The sequence below is a fragment of the Rana temporaria genome, chromosome 1 (genome assembly GCF_905171775.1).
Source record: "Rana temporaria chromosome 1, aRanTem1.1, whole genome shotgun sequence".
NCBI lineage: Eukaryota > Metazoa > Chordata > Amphibia > Anura > Ranidae > Rana > Rana temporaria.
The window spans coordinates 303554185-303560184 of record NC_053489.1 but is presented as its reverse complement, the minus strand read 5'-3'; the positions used below and the strand labels follow the sequence as shown (position 1 = coordinate 303560184).

Sequence of the window (6000 nt, the reverse complement as noted above, 5' to 3'; positions counted from 1 at the left end):
GACATGCTAGTGAAGGAAACGAGCTCATGACGTCGGCTGAGAGAAAGCGCTGCCATTGGTCGGGCCGGCAGGAAGAGGAAGTGTCCCTCCTGTGTGTAGTAGAGGACGCCTGGTGATGTGTGTGGTGTGGGGCGGGGCGTGTGAGGAACAGGAAGCAGTGGGTGGATGACAATGGGGAAGTGAGCCGGTGATTGAACACACTCAGACAGCACAGTGTGACCGTGGGTCGCTGTTTATACGGTGAGTTTCTGTGTAGAGCATTGTGACTAGAAGAGGCACGTGTTGTGCCTGCTGTGGGGAGAGGGGCTCTCATTACTGGCAGCATGGAAGAAGTGCTGGGCTTCCTGTAGCTCCAGGTACTGTGTAGAGCTGCTCTGTCTCTGGGTGAGGGGACACCTTTCTGCTTCCCTGTCATTTCATGCCATCGCCTAACATGGCACTCTTGTCTCTCTAGTATACAATAACACTGTTTTAAAGGCTATGTAACCCCCAATCACCAACATTTCATTGATCTCTACCCTGGTAATATAAATTGAAACAGTGTTTCCAATATGTTTATATCTGCAGCTATCATCAGAATATTATTTGATCCTGCCAGAAAGGTCTGTAGTAGGTGCCAATGCTCTGGCTCTGACTTGTCATTGTGCTCCTATGCTGTCACCCAGTTCAATGGGCTTTTGATTCAGAAATCCTGTTATGCAAATGTACTTTACAGTAACTATCAGGAAATCTATCTTGTGAAATGTCCTGCAGGCGCCACCAATGAAGTCACATAGATAGGATGTGACTGGAAAGACATTAAAAGTACTGAGATGCTACAAAAGATGAAATACAGGGGCAGGGACTTTAGTTTTTTTCTTAAATGTTCGTAAGTCGGACCCGCATGCGCAGAACGGGAGATTTTCTGATGTTTTCCGATGTTCCGTCGAATGGCCGTGCATGCGCAGAACGGGAGATACGTCGCTTTCCGATGATCCGTCGAATGTGCACGCCGCCAAAAATGGGCATGATCAGAACGGCAGATACGGTCCTGTTCGTAAGTAGGAGTTGTTAGTAAGTCGGGGACCCCTGTATAAGGAAAAACCAAGTAGTTTAGTTGGAATTGAAATGACAGCTATGTAAGATGTACAGTGTATTTGCAAACAGAATGTCGTTCAATTAACGTTTGCATAAACTTTTTTTTTTTTTAACGATCTTAAAGTGATATTAAAGTCTTGTGTGTTTTTGTTTTTTTTCAATAACAAACATGTTATACTTACCTGCTCTATGTAATAGTTTTGCACAGATCAGCCCAGATCCTCCTCTTTTGGTGTCCCATACCAGCGTTCCCAGCCCCTCCCTCCTGCCGAGTGTCCCCACAGCAAGCAGCTTGCTATGGGGCCACCTGAGCCACTGCCCTGTGTGACATGAAGGCTCGGCCCCGTCCCCTTTCTACCCTTATTTGTTCACTGACTTTGACAGCAGCGGGTGCCAATGGCGCCCACTGCTGTGTCTCGGTAATGGCAATTGAAGAGGGGGAGTCCCAGGCAGCCGAGGCTCTTGTGCAGCACCGTATGATCAAGATGGGGCTGAGGAGGGGGGGGGGGCTGCACATGAAGGCTCGCCCCCGCTCCCTCTCTATCCTCATTGGTTCACTGACTTTGACAGCAGCGGGTGTCTCGGCAAATGAGGAGGGAGAGTCCCAGACAGCTGAGGCTCTCGTGCAGCATCACTAGATAGAGATGGGACTGATAGAGGCAGCTGCACACAGTAGTTTTTTCTTATCTTAATGCATTAAGAATAATTTTAGATTAAAAAAAATAAAATAAAAAAATAACTCCTGCCTTTACAACCACTTTAGAGCTGAATTCCAGGGGTTTACCCACTTTGTAAAAAGTGAAGGCACACTATGGGCCAGATTCTCGTAGTTCTACGGCGGCGCAACGTATCCGATTTACGTTACGCCGCCGCAACTTAGACGGGCAAGTGCTGTATTCTCAAAGCACTTGCTCCGTAAGTTGCGGCGGCGTAGCGTAAATCAGCCGGCGTAAGCCCGCCTAATTCAAATTTGGATCAGGGGGGCGTGTTTTATGTAAATGTACTGTGACCCGACTAGATTGACGTTTTTCACGAACGGCGCATGTGCCGTCCGTGGAAATCTCCCAGTGTGCATTGCTCCTAATACGCCACAAGGACGTATTGGTTTTGAAGTAGACGTAAATTACGTCCAGCCCCATTCACGGACGAGTTACGCAAACGACGCAAAATTTTCAAATTTCGATGCGGGAACGACGGCCATACTTAACATTGTTACGCCGCACTTATGCCACCATATAGCAGGAGCAACTATACGCTGGGAAAAGCCTAACGTAAACGACGTAACTTTACTGCGTCGGCCGGGCGTACGTTCGGGAATTCGCGTATCTACCTAATTTGCATACTCAACGCGGAATTCGACAGAAGCGCCACCTAGCGGCCAGCGTAAAAATGCAGTTACGATCCAACGGTGTAAGAGACTTACGCCTGTCGGATCTAACAGCTATCTATGCGTAACTGATTCTAAGAATCAGGCGCATAGATACGACTGCGTATCTGGAGATACGCCGTCGTATCTCGGTTGTGAATCTGGGCCTATGAGTTAAGTCCAAGGAGCTGCATGATATCTCCTGGTCTTATCTCTATTATTTGCATTTGGAGAGACACTCTGGGAATCTGACAGGAGAGACGCACACAGAGCTGATAAGCCTATGTGATTTGTGAATTGGTTCATGTAATAAGGTTTCTGTGATTGTGCAGGAGGTAGGGAGGGGCAGGCATAGCGGCTGCAGCGACTCTCCTGTTTAAGATGCAGAGATCAGAAGGATCAGCATTGCTTTCCTGGAACTATGCTGATAACTGTCTTATGGGAATACTATAAAGCTATCAGATATAAATAATAGCGCTAAGTCCATGAGATGTCATGGACCTCACTGGACTTGACTCGTTGGGGTTCATAGTGTGCCTTTATTTTTTACAAAGGAGCTAGATTTCTTGACAGCAATAACAGTGATACAAAAAGTAAAATAACAGTGTAAAAAATTAAATTTAAAATATCGGCAACAAATATCAGCAGGGGAGGTGGCCGAAATATCGGTATCGTATCGTCGACCAAAAAAACGGTATTGGTCGATCCCTACTTTTGAGTGTGTTCCACATGCAGCAAGCCCTGGTTCACACTACGAATCGCACATAAATTGCACCACATTCCTGTGCGATGCGGTGAAATTTGAGCCCATAAATTTTGAATGGGCTCAAACTTTACTGCATTGCACCAAAGTAGTGAATGCACTATTTTTGGAAACGTACTGCAACCAGATCGCATAGTTGTTTTCTACTATGCGATTTGGTACAAGCAAATGCACTGCATTTGTGACCTGTGCTTGGGATGTCAACATTGCACTGACACTCGCTGCAGATTACAAGGCCAGTGCGATTGGAACGTGGTTTCCCCTCACAGCGTCCTACAGTGAACTGGGGCTAAAGCAGGGTAAAGTGCATAGGTCACGGGTTGAATAAAGCTGCCCAACGACGATTGCATTTTGACAGCCAGTCCCGCTGGCTGTCATTATACATGTTCAGTGACTAGACGTTTTCCAGCAGACACCTTTGACAAAAGTTGAACAAACAATCTACTTTTGTTGAATGGAGCAAGGCCACCCACTGAGCGAATTATACACACTATAATACTACTAATAAAATTCCTTCAAGCTCTGGCCCCCAATGAAGGGGAACGCTACAATTTCCCCTGTCTGTGTCTCTTGACTGGTTACTATGATTATTTGTTACATTTCTTTATAATAATGAAAATAGTTTTAATAGTTTTTTTTTAAATTTTCATTTTCATGTAACTATATTGCTATTACAGGGGGTGAACCCCCTTGTAAAAGCTTTGGGCAGTGACAGGGACCAAATAATTGACAGGCAGACCTAATTAAATGGCCCATAAGAAAGGGCCTTTAACCATTCCCTACTCTATCCAACATAGAAAAAGAAAGACTTGGCTTTAGCTATACTTTAATAGTGGCCAAAGTCTTCAGATAATGGAGGTTATCGTTTTGCATGAACACTGCTGTTTGCCCAAGTATGCATGTTAATACTTGTAGAGGTGGAAAGAATGCGCACAGACCTCCTAGCTTCATAGCTTAGCTCCTAGCTTATCTCATTTGAAATGGTTAGCAAAAGGACAAAACAAACTCGTCGCCACCCTGCTGTAATTGGTCATCCAGAGATGTCTGCTGTGCTTAAAGGCATTCAGTTGAAACCCAGGCTATCTATAAGTTGTTAGATCTAGGTAGAGCCAGGGCTTTGGAGTCGGAGGAAATTTTGGGTACCTGGAGTCGGAGTCGGGAAATAATGCACCGACTCCTACTAAATTTAGATTGTCGGAACATTTAGGAGTCAAAACATTTATCTACCGACTCCACAGCCCTGGGTAGAGCTGCACAATTCTTGCTAAAATGAGAATAGCGATTTTTTTTTTTTTTTTTTTTTTTCTGCTTAGAATAAAGATCACGATTCTTGCGGCGTAACATCATCTTTCACATTATACAAAGAAATTGGTCTAACCTTACTGTTTAGCTTTTTTTTTTTTTTTTATCAATTGAATTGTATTTTTTTCCCAAAAATTGCATTTTAATGACCGCTGCGCAAATACAGTGTGACAAAATATTGCAACAACCACCATTTTTTCCCCTAGGGTCTGCTAAAAATATATATATATAATGTTTTCCATGTAATTTTCTAGCAAAAAATACAGATTTTAACTTTGTAAGAAACAAGTGTCAGAAAGTGGTTGAACTTCCCTCATTTACAGACAGAAGTTCATTCTTTTGATCTAAGAATCAAAAGTTACAATGTTTATAGTTATATACCAGCGTGGACAATGCTGTGAAAAACTTGGCAGGCTGACAGTTTTTTTTCCTTTTGACAGCTGAGTGAGAAGAGAACTCTGTACCCTTGTTACATGAATGAATCGGGGAAATTCTGCATAGAGATCGTGAGGGGGGTTGAATCGAGATCAAGATTTTTTAACAATTAATCGTGCAGCTCTAGATCTAGGTACTGACAAATCTTTGACCAATTTGTATATCCATTGAGAAAAACGTTGTTTTAGGTATGGAAGAGCTGGAACTAAGGGTTGATCGATTATTGGAGGAGCTGATTATCGGGGGTCGATATTAACATTTTTCAAATTATCAGAAATGTACTAATATTGGTTGGATCTCGTCCCCCTGTTCCTGCGCATTGCTCACTGCAGTCTCTGCCAATCTTCTGTCAGCGGTGGGGGGCAGCAGAAAGATGAAATAATTTCTCACTGCCCGCCTCGCATCACCGCTGTTCCACCCCTACAGCAGTGCTGCAGCCGCAAGAGAGCAGAGAGATAGTAATCTCTCGCTGCCTGCTCCTATGTGGAAGTTTATTCGCTCAGACGCCGCTGCCAGACATAGTGTAAGTAATAAGAAGCTGCATATGAGTGTCAGGTGACGGTGCCAAAATGACAATGACACTCTGTATCTAGGTGGCAGGTGATGGTGGCAAGTGACATGCTGCATCTGGGTGCCAGGTGACATTGGCAATTGACATGCTGCAGCTGTGTAGCAAGTGACAGTGGCAAGTGACATGCTGCATCTGGATAGCAGGTGACGATGACAAGTAACAGGCTGCATATGGGTGGCAGGTGACGGTGACAAGCTGCATATGGGTGGCAGGTGATGGTGACCGGCTGCATAGGGGGGGGCAGATGACAGTGACAGGCTGCAGCTGGGTGGTGGCAGGTGACAAGTGACAGGCTGCAGCTGGGTGGCGGCAAGTGACAAGTGACAGGCTGCAGCTGGGTGGCGGCAGGTGACAAGTGACAGGCTGCAGCTGGGTGGCGGCAGGTGACAAGTGACAGGCTGCAGCTGGGTGGCGGCAGGTGACAAGTGACAGGCTGCAGCTGGGTGGCAGGTGACAGGCTGCAGCTGGGTGGCAGGCTGCAGCTGG

The 6000-nt window shown here is 45.5% G+C and overlaps 1 protein-coding gene across 1 annotated transcript in view; it reads left to right on the top strand.

The window, feature by feature from the left end:
• Positions 1–123: 123 nt before the first annotated feature.
• ZDHHC21 (zinc finger DHHC-type palmitoyltransferase 21) overlaps positions 124–6000 on the top strand; it is a 65386-nt gene continuing 59509 nt past the window's right edge. The window contains exon 1 of the mRNA XM_040358505.1: positions 124–240. The gene's annotated coding sequence lies outside the window, so the exon portion shown is untranslated. The remainder of the gene's footprint in view (positions 241–6000) is intronic.